At 52.1% G+C, this 15,554-nt stretch overlaps 1 protein-coding gene across 6 annotated transcripts in view; it reads left to right on the top strand.

Annotated features, from left to right (window-relative positions):
- The window catches only part of PKNOX2 (PBX/knotted 1 homeobox 2), a 278,261-nt gene that overhangs the window by 142,163 nt on the left and 120,544 nt on the right, over nt 1–15,554 (top strand). The gene's annotated exons all lie outside the window — the stretch shown is intronic.

Here is a 15,554-nt window from a genome sequence, read left to right on the forward strand (position 1 = left end):
ATCTAGGGAGTAGCCAGTGGAAGCAGGAGAAGCAGCATCCCTTTGGGGAGAATTCAGGTGGAGACTCAGCCCAGACACTCTCCATCTGGGCTACCCAACCCCGCCGACTCCACCAACTCCGCTTAGCAACCCTGGGACTGGTGGGTGGCTCACAGCGCAGACCAGTTCCTCCCCCTACCCCCCGCCTCCCCCACAGAGCTGTCGTGGCTGCAGCCTGGGGAAGGATGTGTTAGCAGCCAAATGCTCTGGAGTCCTTATGGAAACAGAGCCTGACTCTCCACCCATGTTGGCTGGGTGGAAGGGTCCTCGGGGCCCCACCAGATGGGGTAGTCACTCCCTCTGCACGGTCTCCAAAGCCTAGGAATCTCCAGGCAGACAGCAACATGTGGCTTTGGGCTAGTTCCCGGCTGAGTGGGTGGGGGACGAAAGGGGCTGGAAATTCCTGAAGACTCAGTCTTCTGGGGAACAAATGAATCTTCTTCCTCCCGGGTCTCCTCGGCAGCTGCTGAGCTACAGAATTTATCGAAGCCCTTCACGCTTTGTGACAGACCGCTAATGAAAGAGAGGCCAAGCTTCTGCGTCTGCCGTCTTTGGTTTCTAATTTGCCCGGGATTCTACCCCCAAGAGGGGGCAAGTGACTTGGAAGCCAGGAGGGCCCCACAGAGCCCTGCAGCCTGTCAGCAGGGCTTGGCTTGAAAGGCCCCTGCCGAGGGCCACCCAGGGGGCTGCTCCCAGCTCCAAGTACCTGCCAGGGATGTGAAACATGCCCTGGGATTAATGGGAACCAGATGGGCAGGACAGCCCCTCCACCTGGCCTCCACCAGAGAAATGCTCAGATTTCTGGCATTGTGGTGAAGGTTTTCTTAGGATTTCTCTAATACTGTGGGGTTTTTTGTTTTGTTTTGTTTTGTTTTTTTTGCTCTAAGGCTGGATGCCCAGGAACAGAAGCCAGGAGTCCTGGTGCTTTCTATCCAGATGAGGGAACGAGGCGGGGGGGACTCTTAAGGTCGCCTAGTGCAATGGTCTCAACCCAGGCCTCTCATTAGAATCACTGGGGGGCTTTTTAAAACTACCTGGGCCTGAGCCCTACCCCAGACCACTACATAAAAACCTCTCAGGAAGGAATCCAGGTGTTGTTTTATTTTAAAAGCTGCCCAGATGTTCTAATGCGCTGCCCAGGCTGGGAGCCACTGAATGCCTCCTTTAGAGAGGAGGAAAGTGGAGCCCCATTTGTAGAAGTGACAAGCCCAAGGTCACACAGTCAGGACAGGTTTCTCTGCCTCCAACTCCCAGCTGAGAGTCTGTTCTTCTAGGCCTCTTCTGTGTCCCCATGACCCATTGGCCTCCAGAGTTTCTGTTGAGAATTGCAGCAGCCTTTTTTCCTCCTGCTTTGCCTATTTCTGGCCCTCCCATCCTCCAAACCACACCTAAGTGCATCTCCTCTAGCAAGCTCTCCCTGACCACCCCAGCTCCTCTGGCTTGTCATAGTATGGACCATATATAGTCTTGCTACTTGAAGTGTGGTCTGGGGACCAGCAGCACCAGCATCATCTGGGAGACTGTTAGAAATGCCTCAGCATGTCTCAGCTCCCGGCACAGACGTACTGAATCGGAATTTTAGCAAGATCCCCAGACTAAATATTCATAAGCATACCAAAGGTGGGGAAGCGCTGATGTTGGTTGTGTAACACACACCCTCTATCAGATTCCTCTGTGTAGATTTTTGTCTCAACAATAACATTGCCTTCTTCCTGAGAAGGGGGCCCATGTATTACATCTTACACAGAGCATGTAACAACAGAGCACAATGTTAGGCATGCAGTAGGTGGTTCTTATTTTTTGGTTGACCAGAAACTGTGTCTCCCAGCTGTCTGGGGTGCAGACATCTTGGAAGGGTGGACATGGAGTCGGGAAATGGTCAGCTCTTCAAGCTGAGTCCATAGCAGGCCAGCAAGGGCCCTGTTGACCAGGGGAAGGCATCTCAGCTGCTGGGTGGGGTAGGGGGGTACTCCCACAGTGGAGGGAGCCCGGAAATAAGGACAGAAGTGAGCACCTTCTCATCTCTAGCTCTAGACTCCTTCCCTCCTCAGCCACTGACCCACTGCATGATCTGGGCAGAGAATGCGACTTTGTGCTCCAGCATCCTTTTCCCCAAAATGGGAATGATAGTGTCTGCTCCATAGCCCTTCTGGGGTCACCTTGAATTTGGGGCACCTAATTTTGAATGAGGAGCAAGTAAGATAATGGACGTGAATGCACTTTGCTACCTCCAGTCCCATTTACTTATGAGGCCAGTTTCTTATTCCTCCCGTTCCCATTTTCTGGATGAGCAAACTGAGATTTCATTTTCAGCCCCCTGCTTTCAGGATCTGGGTCAGATTTAAGCAGAAATAGTTACCCCTGGTGCTGCAGCTGGAGGCTCCATGGAGAAGGGGGTGCTCATGAAGGAACAGAACAAATGTTGCCCAGGCCAGAGCATGGAGTTAGCCTGACCTGGTCCTAATGGGAGAGGAGATGAAGGTGGGAAGGAAGACTGGAACCTTAAATCACTTTTTGCAAAAAATGGCTGCTCACCACTAACATGTCACCCGGTGCTCATTAAATGTGTAAGCACCTTCACCGGAGGCCTGTGCTGTCTGGATGCTTTATCCTTTGCCCAATAACCGTTAATCAGCCCGCAGCAGAAGCGCGAGCCCTGTGAGGGCTGGGTCTTGCCTGGCAACCACAATCTGTTCCTATTTCATCTAAAAAATAAAATGGATAGGATGTTGTGTTTCTCCTCCACCCCCAGCATGAAAGAGTGAAGGATCAGAGCCCTCTCCCAACTCCCACCCCCACCCCTTGATGAAAAATTAACCAGCTGTGCAGAGTGAATGAATCCCTAAAGGGGAATGAGGTCTCTGATGTGAGCTGGGCTGGGTTCTGGGAGCTCCAGAAATCCTCCTGGTCGTTAATTCTCCAGCCCCTGGATCCTTGGAGCAGCCTCGGACAGGTGTGTGCAGCATGCTAATTGGCCACTCCTCCTGCACCAGCTGTGCCCAGCAACTGGTGGAGCTGAGAAGACCCTGGACGGGGTTTTGATGTGATGCTATCCCTGTGTGCTTTTGGGGAAACTGGAGTAGCTTGAAGCACACTCCTGGTTTCCCTGGGTCTCCATTTACTCTTCTGTGGGCTTCCTGATGACAGAGGCGGAGGCTTCATTTGTATCTGAAACCCAGTACATAATAGGATTGGACACATAGCAGTGATTGTAATGAATGAAGGAAGATGTGGGTGAGCGAGTGCGTGAGTAAGCTAGGGCTTGACCATGAGCCAAGAGTCTACTCCACAAGCTCACTCAGCCCCTGGGATGCCATTCATCCATTCACTCATTCATTCAGTGGGTCAATAAACATTTATTAAGCAGCGTGGTTATTTACAAAGAACACATGGCTCATTCACTCAATTACTTTCATTCATTCATTCAACAAACACTAGGTACCAGCCTCGTCCTAGGGATACACACGTAGCATGCTCATTCTCTGCTCTCGAGATGCTAACCTTACAGTGGGGGAAGCAGATGGTAAGCTGAAAACAAGTGTGTGAGAACAGCCTTGAGAGTGAATTCCTGAGGGAGCCCAGAGGAGGGCACCCAACTCCACTGAGGGGATAGGGGGTTTCCGTGGGGGCTGGGGGTGGAGCGGTGACACCTGAGTTGAGCCTGGAATGGGGGGAACAAGAGTGAACCAGGCAAAGCTGGTGGAAGAAGGGAGTTTCTGGCAGAGGGAGCTGAGGCCAACACCAGTATCACCCCAGTGGTAGAGCTAAAACATGGAGGGCGAATCTTCCCGCTCCATACTGGGCAGCCCCATTTTGTCCAGGTGCTTAGGTCAAGTGTCATCAGATCTCTGGGCCTCATTTTCTCAAATATAAAATAGGAGGCAGGTGGGGGGACCCTAGGGTTCCCTGCCCCGCACACTGGAGGCTTACAATGGGCTCTCTTCCAAGCACTGGCTGGGCACACTGGGGAGCAACTTGGAGGACAGACCGGCTGGACCCTACTCTGATGCCCCTCAGCTCTGGACTCTTTCTCCCTCATTCCGCTACAGGCCAGGGCAGCCACGCCGGAGTATGGCTGGTGGTCTCTCAGGACCAACGTATTCAGAGCCCTATCTGCTAGAGCAGGGACTGAGTCATCCTTCCAAGTCTTAGGCTAGCCACTGGGGGAAACAGTAGGGCCGTTCCTCAAAAAGCTAAACAGAGTTTCCACGTGGCCCAGCAATTCCACTCTGAGATATACACCCAAAGGAATGGAATACAGAGACTCTAAAATACACTTGTGTAATATGTACATAATGACAGGAGCATTATTCACAAGAGCCAAAAGGTGGAAACAACCAGTGTCCATCAGCGGATGAATGAATAAACAAGATGTAGTGTATCCGTAGGCTCTAGTGCCTACTGCAACATGGATGAACCCTGAAAACAGGACGCTAAGTGAAAAAAAGCTAGACCCAGAAGACCAGATATTATATTATATCATTCCACTTATATGAAATGTCTAGAATAGGCACGTTCATAAAGACAGAAAGCAGATCTGAGGTTCCCAGGAGTTGGGAAGATAGCAGGGATGGGGAGTTATTGCTTAAAAGATACGGAGTTTCCATTTGTGGTGATGGAAAATTCTTGGAAACAGGGGTGATAGTTGCACAAAAGTACAGATGCAATTGATGCCACTGAATTGTACACTTAAAAATGGTTAAAAGGGCATATTTTATGTTATATACGTGACCACAATTTTTTAAAAAAAGAATCGTAGGCTAGCTTTTGTGGAAGACCAACCAATCAATACTTGATCTGATAGACCCTCCCAGCCACCTCCCCACAGGCTTTTCTCCCCCCCTAGGATTTCTCCCAGCATTGAGTTCTGCCAGGCTAGCGTGTTTCATTTTTGTTTTTATTTCCTGCATCTGCATCTGCTACCACCAGAATCTATTATTGCTCTCTGGGGCTCGTGCCCCTGACAGCGATTATTTGTACATGTAAATCAGAGAGCCTGGGACAAAGCTTTAATGACAGTCTCTTTGGTGGTGCGGTGGCAGCCACGGGAGATGAGTGAGTGCCAGCCCCCGCTGGTTTCCCTTTGGTGCGTGCTCCGTGGTGGGGTGGGGGTGAGGGGCTGACCCCAGCCGGTTCAGTTTTAAGGAACTCCTTCTGATAGTAATGTTGATTCCGGGGGCACTGCTGCTGAGTCCTCTGCAGACAGGCTCCGTGTTTGAATCCCCAGCTCCTACTACAAGGCCAGGCACATAGTGGGCACTCCCTTCAGGACTGTCAGAACTTAGTAGGTCTCGTCCTTAGGATCGGCAACAGCAACCCCTTCCTTTCTCCCGTCCCTTTGCTGTCAGTAATGTTGAGGTCACTGAGATCCCAGAGAGCAGGCTGGGCTTCTCTCAGACCTAAGACCAACTTACACTATCCATGAAAAGTGCTTGCCTTGGAAGAGAGGAAATACAGCAGTTGGAGACCGGGGACTTTGACCCACATTTGATGTGCACGTGAAATGTGGAAGTGGTCCAGTGCAAACAAGAACCCAGAGTGCGGACAGACTGTGGGTGTTACTGAGCTCATCTGGGGAACAGGGACAGTCCCTGTGGACCCCATAGGTTTATTTCCAGGCCAACACCAAAGGGAAAAAGCCAAGATCGAGAATAGCACTGTTGTGCGTGGTCCCAGTTCTGTCCCAAACATATCTGTCTGGAGGCAGGTACACAAACTCTAACAGTAATTGCCCCTGGGGGTGGAGTGGGGGAATGGGGGATTCAGGGTCAGAAGTGGGAGAAATAGCTTTTCATATCTATACCATCTTGTGCTGCTTCAATTCCTTACCTTCTTGGACATATGCTTTTAATTGCCTAATCACAAAAACAAATTTTAATTTTTTTTTAGGCCGACACCATGTGTTGGAAGTGAGCAGGTGCCTGACTAATGGGGCAAGGGAGGGAAGTGTGGCTCCCTCTCCCTTTGCTTTCTGTCGGTGAGTGTCTGCAGGGGGAGGTTGGAGGTATGGAGAGGGGCTCTGTCCGGAGCTCACTCAACTGTGAGGCGTTACTCGAATTTCTTTCTCCGGGAGAGATCTTCCTTTTTCAGTAGTTCATTTCCTTGTTCTTTGTCTGGCCTCTTGGACAAACAGCTCTCTGGTCTTAGATCTGAAAGAATCCCCCTCTTACTCTCGGGTCTTTGTCTTTTACAAATCTTTTCAAACTTTGGAAAGAATCAGTCTTCATCAGTGACCAGCCTCAGGGAAGTTAGTTTTTATTGGGGTAGTTATAACACACACACACACACACCACATTACGTACCATACACACACCACACACACACACCACATACATACACCACATACATACCACACACACATATAAAGCACCCACCACACCACACACACACAAACCTCACACACACACAGCGTACATATATACCACACCATCACAGACCTATACCACAGACACGTTATACACACACCATACACACACACCACACACACATACCACACACACCAAACACATATGCCACACATTCACACACATTCTCTCTCTCTCTCTCTCTCTCCCCGGGGGAACTACAATATCTTCTCCCTTCTCCCTCTTACCTCTTATTCAAATATCTTCAAAATGGCTGTGGATATTACCTTTAATCTCATTTCCTCAGACATTGATGAAGGGAGGAAAAAAATCAGAATGTTACAGAATATTCTGAGCAGTGGAAAACTGTGTGTCAAGGAAGGAAGTTGTCTCCTAGGCTGAACTCCGTAGCTCACTGCCACTAACGTTGTAATAATATTTTTCTTAAATAACAAAGCTTCCTAACATGACTATCCTACTTAACTTGTAAGTTCAGACAATTATTTCCACGTTAACTAGAGGAAATTAACACAATAAACTGAAATACAAATGATTCTTGCTAGAAGTTGTTTTGAATGTTTCTGTTAAAGAACTAGTTGTTATCATAGTTTCATTTCCACAAGTATTTATGGACCATCTCCTTTGGGGCCTCACAGAATGTGTGGGATAGCCAGGAGTCTGAGACAGGCCCCTGCTCTTACAGAACTTGCCATCACAGTGGACAACTTTCTCTAGCTAGGTGGCCAGAGGAGAGGTCAGAAAAGAACTGACTTAGGCACGAAGAGAAAGGAGAAACGTGTGCCAAGTGGAGAAGCTGGGAGAATTGGGATCGGAGGAGAAGGAGACCTGGGAGCTGGGCCGTAAAGAATATAAGGAGGCGGGGTCGGGGAAAGGGTAGGGTGGGGAGGCCAAGTGGCTGGGCATTGTGAGTGAGCAGAAAAGTATGAGCCTTTTCAACACAGTGGAAAGGTTAATGTGTGTGTTGGGCACAGTATGGTATGATGGAGTCTCCCAGCTTCTCCACTTGGCGTGCACATACCACTCTCAGAGCCAGAAAGCATTGTGGGGACCCGGACGGCCTTTGGTGGGTGCAGGGCTTCGGAGGGGGAGTTCACAGTGAGTTGGAGCAGGGGGCAAGAGGGCAGCACAAGGAAGCTGTAGCTATGGGCGGGTCCTCCCAGAGTAAGGTAGATCCTAGGGTCAGATGTGACAATGAGCCGAAAGGAAATGAGGTCCGAGACAAGGTCACTAGATTTGGCCAGAAGGTGGCTTTCATAAAGGGCAGTTTTGGAGCCCGAGCCAACACAAGTGATCCCCTTCCTGACCAGCCATAACCTTTCTTGTCTGTATCATTTTGGCATTTGGCTTCTATTTGGTTTATTCTTTCATAGATTGCTATTTCTTATTCTTCCCTCATACACACCATGCATGATTCTCCCTCCTGCCCCCTGTGTGTGTAAGCATCTGGAGAATGTTCTCTTGTTCTCTCCACCTCCGCACCAGCTAGCACGTGGGAGGCAGGCTTCTCCCTCTCGGTGAAGGACAAATCCAGGCTTTCAGGTGCTCAGGTCAAATACCTTGGGGTCATCCTGGCCTCTTTCTTTCACTCTCTACAGCAATGAATTCAGAAGTCTTGGCAGACCAAACTCCTCCCCACTGTTCCCACTCTGGTCCCAGGCTCCACTGTCTCTTGCCTAGAGTATTGCAGTTGGCCCCCAACCTGTCGTCCTTCGTCACCCTTTTCAGCCTGTTCTCAACCCCCGCAGCCAGCCAGAGTCTCCATCTAAAATGATAATCGGATCACGCCACTCTTCTGCTCAAAAGCCTCCAATGGCCCCCATTTCATTCAGAGTGAAAATTCAGTCTTCCCGAGGCCCTACCTGCTCCCGATCCTTGCCAGTCGGTTCTGCCACCTCTCCCGGCTGGCTCTGCTCCAGCCATGCTGGCCTGCTTGCTCTTCTTCCAAAACACCCCTTCTGCCCTGAACACTCTCTGGTCGCTTTAAGTCTCTTGCTCAATTGTCATCTCACCAATGTGGCTTCCTGACCCCCCCTACCCCCACCCCCACTTTGACGCCTAGGACTCCTTCTTCCTTTTTGTTCTGGCATATTCTTCTCCATGGCTCTTATCTCCTCCATCTGGCATTATCTCTCTCACCCAGTTAGAAGGACATTACAAAGACAGGGAGTTTGTTTTGTTTCTTGCTATGAACCCAGTGCCTAGAACAGTGCCTGGCACATAGAAGGTGATTAATAAATATGACCTGAATGAAAGGGAAGGGAAGCTAACATTTATAGGGTACTTACTATGCGATAAGTTATATCTTAAGCAATTTTACTTATATCATTTATTCCTTACAACAATCCTCAGAGTACTATTATTTCCATGATATAGATGAGGAAACAGATCAGTACAGATATAAATCAACACTTATTATTTAAGCTGAGGATTCAGAATGGAGGCAGAGAGCAGGGAGTGAATAGATCATCTGACTTCAATTTGCTCTCCTTCATTTATCCATAAAATAAGCACCTGAGTATGTCAGGCCCTCTGCTAGTTTCTGGGGACCTAAAATGAATAGGAAACTATATGTGATCTCCAGGCTAGTGGTGGAAACAGCGATTTAAACAAAAACTTAGAGCAATGTGATAAGTACTGTAAGGGAGGTAGGAACTCATCATGCAGAAAGTACTTAATTCTGGAGAAGTCAGAGAAGGCTCCCTGGAGGAGGTGACATCTGAAGAGCATCTCTGCTGGGAGTGCTATGCATTCAAGCAAATGGCTGCTTCTGGAGGCATAAAGGCCAAACTTCTGAGCCTGGCATGTGGGGTCTTCCATAACCCGGCCTCTATACTCCTCACCAGCCTCATCTCCTGCCACCCCTTCATCAAATACACAAACTTCTCATCATTTCCTGCATCACTGTGCTATTTCCTACCCTTGCAAGTGCTATTTCCTCTGTCTGGAATGCTCGCCTCTTCAGCTCTGTTTGTTTGTTTGGGCCCAGGTCAGCATCATCTCCTCCCCAGATGGACCTGGCCCTTCTTTGAGCCCCATATTACCCTCCCCATCCACTAGCTCATGGTCACATTTCTGTAACTCCCTCCAAATCATAACCCCTCTGAGGACAAATGGTTTTAATTGCTTTTGTTCTTGCTGCTGTGTGACATCATGGACCTGTCACGGGGGGACACTCAACATGGGACTCACTGTTTGGACCAAGCTGAGCCTATGCTAGAGCGGAGAAGGGTGCTTTTCAGGTTTGGGGAGACCCATGTATAGTGAGGGGGGCTAATGAGGAGCGGTTGAACAGGCCTGACTGAACAAGCTAGAAAGTGGGAGCTCGGGTCCCTCAGAAGGTGGCATCGAGGACACGGAGGAGCCCCTGCACTGTGGAAATACTGACGGGGCTGATGAAGCGCCCTGCACGGGGCACCCTTACAGCTGGGCATGGGAGGTCTAGAAAGGTCAAGCCTCGTGCTGAGAGCCATGAGCCTCGGGGGCCACCTGTGCATGAGTGTCCTGGCTGGAGGCCCACGTGGAACGCTCTGGAGCCAACAGATTGGTCACGGCCTTGTGAAAACATTACTGCCTGCTCCCTGCATGCCCGGGCTGCCTGTCCCTCAGCCTGGCCACCTGAGTGGAGGGCTCTTTCTAGACTGGAATGAAGCACAGAGGGCATTAGCTAGAGGGGCTGTCCCAGACTCGGGTCCAGATAAAAGCAGAATCAGAGCCTCCTTCCCTGTGCTCCCATGTGCCCTGAGAACATTTAGCCTTGGCCGTGTGCAGGAAGGTCTCCCGGGTAGCAAGCGCCAAGCTCCTGAAAGGGTAGCTGTTAGCACAGCCTCAGGGACCGAGTAAATAGTTGGAATGAATGCATGCATGCAAGCTAAGCTGCAGGCCTCTGTCAGAAGTTCTGACGGGCCCCTGACCTTCCACTTATTCCCGCGGTCTCCTCCACCCATGAGGCAGGCCTCTGGGCCAGGCCTTGTTCTTCCCTTTCTCAGTCCTTACCCGACCATCCATTCTCAAGTCAGAAGTCCAAAAGCACCTGTCAGGTTTCCTCAGGCCAAGTTCTAATCCGGGCTCCAGTCTGAGCGAGTGACTCTGCCAACATCCCCTCCCTGGGCGCAGGATTCGGGACTCAGTTCATGAGCCCCTCAGCTACCTCCCTGGGCAAATGAAGAACTGGCCACTCAGGGCAGGGTGAAGGGCAGGGTGAAGGGCAGGGTGGTAGAGGGAAGGTATGCTCCACTAGGAATCAGGATAGGTGGGTTTGAATCCTGGCAACACCACTTCCTCATGACAGTCAGCATCTCTGCGCCTCAACATGTTAATCTATGAAATGGGATCAGTTACCTCTGCCATGTTTGTCTCAAAGACTGATTGGGAGAAAGCAGGGGATGTGGACATGTTCCGCCAGTGACACTGGCAGGTGTCTGAGGGCCTCCTGGTTCCCCTCCTGGAGAGGGTGAACGAGGAACCTGGGAGCTGGGCAGGCTGGGTCCCCTCACATCCTCCCACCTGCTTCTTCCCTCTGGGCTTTCCTGAGCTCAGGTCCTGGGCCAGGAGTGACCTAGGTGCTCCCCCCAAAACTGCAGAGCAAGCCCAGAGGGGCCCAAAGCCTCTTAGTCTCTTCCCTGTTTCTGAGCCCTCCCCCACCCCCCACCCCCACCCCTGCCACGGCCCTGCCTTCCCCTCACTGTGGCTGGGGTTGAAGGTAGGCCCTGGCCTGGGAGACTGATGGTCTCTTTCCCCATGAAAGGCTGATGCTTGTCACCCCTGGGCTGACTGTCCAGGGTCGGGGTCACCGTCCTCTGCTTCTTGCCCCTACTCTCCCTGGGGAAGGAGAGGGAGAAAGCTTGCAACAGAGCCTCAGGGCCCTCCGCTGCAGGGCAGGGTGTGGGGACAAGAAGCAGGCCGAAAGGGGTGGCTCCCATCCTCCTATTGGAATGGCCCTTTTAGAAACTGCTTGGGAAGGAACAAAGCTGGCCAGGGCGGGAGAACTCTCTATTCCCACCCCAGTTAGCCCTCTTTGGGCCCCTCCCTATCAGACTACTACTACTGACAACAGCCAGCAGTGTTTGAATAAGGTAGGTTACCTAGCCTATCTGTGCTAGGCGCTGTGCTAAACACTGTGCCTGTTTGTTTCTATCTCATCCTCTTTGTCCTGGGGTGTTATCGTTATTATCCCCATTTCACACGTGAGGTCACCGAGGCACAGAGGGGTCACCTGCCACAGTCCCCCAGCTGTGGAGGCTGGCAAGTAGTAGGACCAAGATTCAAATCCCGGTATTTAGAATCTCAGGCGCACACTCTTAATCACTAGTCTATGAGAAGGAGAAAATGGCACGTTCATGTAACAGCCCTGCCTCCGGGTACTCAGCGTGCTTTAGGGTGGCTGGGGTGTAGGTGAGTGTGTGTGTGTGCGCGTGCGTGCATGGCGCATGAGTGTGTGAGAGAAAGAGAAGGACTGGGGTGAGGTGGGTGCAGGGTGGGGAGGCTGGGGAAGTTGGAAATGCCTGCAGAAGCCACATATTCTTTGTCCTGATACAACCTACCTAGATCCAAACAGGCAGAGCCCTGCATTTTGTCTTGATGGGGAAACCTGAAAGCCAAGCTCCCCCGACTCAGAATAAGCTTCCTGGGACCTGAACACATGCCTGGCACATGGCAGGCATTTAAGATTTGTTAAAGGACTCAAAGAGTGGATGGACAAATAGATGCATCTCTGACCTAGAGGTCGGAAGAAGAGGTTTGAGGCTCTAGCAGACTGCAGTGCGTGGCCCTGGGCAAGCCTTGTCCTCCAGCTCATCCCCAGTCCCCTTCTCTGGGAAATGAATGTGCTGCTAATAGATGCTGATTTCAGCCCTGAGCTAAAATGTGCTGCTCAAGTTGAGAATATGAGCTCGAAGGCATCAGCCTGCTCCACTAACCTCCAGGGCCCTGCTGGCTCTAGCTCAGGAAGGGTTTGTTCGGAGGCAGATCAGATGCAGCTAATCCAGTGCTGGGACTGCCTGAGAAAGGACCATGGGCAGTAGAGATAGAAGGGCACGGAGAGAAAATGGCTCAGCCCATCCTGGGCACCTCAGGTGCAGGATCCACCGGCCTGTATCCCCTGGGGTGAGGTGGGACCAGTCTGCCCTTCACCTTGGATTAATCAGACATGAGGTCCTAGGCTCTCCTTCCCAAAGACCCTCCAGTAGGGACAGGGTCTCCAAAGCAGGACTGACTTCTCTTGCATGCAAGAAGGAATGTGGCATCTGATTTCACTTCCCACAGCTGCCAGCATAAAGTCGATATTTTTTTTTTTTTGTGGTGCAGACAGAGTAAAAAGAAAAAAGTGTTGAATTGTTTGGCATTATCAAGGATTTCGGCTCCCCAGGACTCCTGCATAAAGAGATGGAAATATAGCTGCTGGAGCCAAGAAACACAGAGAAGTATATGAATTTATTACATATTATCTTTCCTCCTTCCAAACAGCCCGGGAAATGTCAAAAGATCATCTATTGTTTCATCGCTGATAAAAAACCATTTGGATTTGGTGGGCTCTGGGCTTGGGGTTGAGGCAGGCAGACGGAGAGGTAGACAGAGGTGTCCCCCCACTCTGGGCAACCTTCAGGAGGCTCAGCCATCTCTCCAATTCTTCCTTTCCGGGTGTTCGTTTCACAAATGTACTCGGGCGCAGGCAAGCATGCAATGACACAGTTGCGTGCTTGTGAATGTTGAAATGCCTACTGTGTGCAAGGTTCTGTGTGTGCTGCTGTGTCCCAGGGCGTGGTAGCAAGCTCAGGGCTACAGGGAGCTCAGGGCCTGGGGCTGACTGTGTGCTGAGCATGGTCGTGGCATCTCGGGCACAGCTAACTCGGCCTGCCTGGAGAATCCAGAGCAGGGGGTGACTCTGCTGCCTGGAGGAGATCCAGGGAAGCTTCACAGAGAAGGTGACATCTGAGCTGGACTTTGAAGGATGAGTAGACTTCCTACTGGCAGAGGAGGGGAGGAAAGGCAGTGCCTGCAGAGAGAAGACAGCGTGCATGGCTCAAGTCGAGAGGCCACATTGTGCCATCAGCCCTAGAAGTTGGGCCTGGAAAGGCAGAGAATACCTGAGCCAACTCTCTGGCCCTGAGCTGACCCAGACTCTGGCAATCCATGGAGTCACTGAGGCCATGTCTGTGGGTGTGAAGCTCCCACTGACCACCACCTCCCCTCCTGCCTTCAGCAAGCTGGCCTGTGGCCCAAGCTGGGCTCGAGCCTTCCAGGGAAGGAGCTGGCCTCTGGCTCACCTCCCCTGCTGCCCTCCGCTGGCTGGAGGGAGGCTGACTGTTGAGGCGCTCTGGGCCACCCCATGTACCGGTGGGGCCGTGGGGCCAAGGGGACTGGGTCAGGCCCTCCAGGGTCAAGGCGGTCTCCAAGTCAGGCCCGGTGCCAGGAGCTGTCAGTCTTGTGTACAAACAGTGCTGACAGGAGACAGAGTCGGCAGATGGGCCAGGGCCAGGGTGTTCTGGCTGAACGCCCCCTCAAAAAGAGGCCTGTATCCCCCTTCTCCATGCCCTCTCCACCTCTTTTCCCAGGAGGGCCTCAGAACTCAGGGAATGTCTGTTGTGAGAAACTCTGGAGGCAGCAGAAGCGTCCAGAACATTGTGGTTGTCCAGCTCCAACCGCAGCCCAGCAATCCACAAGCATTTCGTGGCCAGCCTGTTCTTCCTTTTGTCAGACTGAAAGCTTCCCCCGTGGCTCCGCCCTGGACAGGCAGATCTGTGAGAGCCCGCTTGCTCAGAGGTCGGGCCTCTGTGCACTCCAGCCTCTCGAAGAGACGCAGGCGGAGCGGGCCCAAGCCTCGGCTTCCCTCAGCAGCCCCCTCTTGTTGCTCTTACGCTGGCTGTGGAGAACCAGGCCGATTTTCTTGTTTTTCCACGCAGATGGCTGTTTCTCTACATCTTCCAAAACCTTAACCCCCAGGTAGGTAAGAGAGACCCCCAAGTCCTGAAAATAAGCATAACCCAAATCCCTTACTTTTGAGTTCTGCTTTTCAGTTTTCATTGCCTTTCCACACCTCCTTCTCTTCTGACCCGCAGACCACCCTGAGGGGTAAACAGAGCAAGCATTGCCTCACCCTCACCTTTGCAGATGAGCAAATGGGGTACCGACTGAGTGACGTGCTTGAGGCCAGACAGCTCGTCTGTGGCAGAACTGGCACTGGGCCCCAGTCTCTAGGCTTCTGGTCACAGCCCCGGCCTCCCTGGCACGTCTCCAGGCAGACCAGGGTGCAGTGGTGAGCCCTTCCCTGCCCGGAGAGACCCCACACCCCGCCTCCTTCTCCCCAGTGAATCAGGGAGTTCAGTGTCATGGCCTCGAAGGTTCCTCCCCACCTCAAGGCTCCTCCTTCAGAAAACGTCCGTGTACACGTCTCTCCTTCCATTTTTGGGAAACGCTGATGGAAATGGAGGACAAAGCTGAATCCGCACTGCAGAACCTCGGAGAGAATTGGGTTCCCGCGTAGGGACGGACATGAGGAGGATGACACAGCACAGACTCGTAGATGATGCCCCTTACCACGTGAAGGGTGAGACAGCCTGTTGAGGCAGTCCTCCATGGCAGGGCACGTCGTTCGTCGCCAGACCCTGTTTCCACCCTTCCTCCACACTCCCTTCCTTCCGCACTTCCCCAGGATGGAGGTAGTGCCTCTCTGAGCGAGGGGCCTCTCAGAGAACGCAGGGATGTTGCCGGGTTCTGGAAGCACCAGCCGTTGCGGGAGACTCCCCACACACGCAGGGAGCACGGCTTCATACAGGAGCTCCACGGGCTGGTGGATGCGGAAAACAGCCCCGGGCCACCACAGAGAAGGCTGCTCAGGTGGGGCCGCTTTGAAATGGGTTTGCTTGGATAGAGACCAAGAAGAGCTGATGCCCTGGACTGTCGCCCCAGCCCCCGCCCCAGGGACACGTCTCGCCCAGCTCTGGCTCTGGAAGGAAGACTTTCCATTCCCCTTCCCTGGAAACCCCCTGACTTACGGGAAGCTGGGTGTTATCTTAAGGTCTGTAAACGGCCTGTCTGCTTTTCCAGCTGGAGCTGTTCATTCAGAACAATTGGCACGCAGTTTCGAGCTGGAAGGGAGCATATGGTGGGGGTCCCCAGGAGTGAGCGTGTGGCAGCTCAGAAAGGAGGGGTGTG

This window comes from Phoca vitulina, unplaced genomic scaffold (genome assembly GCF_004348235.1).
Source record: "Phoca vitulina isolate PV1807 unplaced genomic scaffold, GSC_HSeal_1.0 scaffold34, whole genome shotgun sequence".
NCBI lineage: Eukaryota > Metazoa > Chordata > Mammalia > Carnivora > Phocidae > Phoca > Phoca vitulina.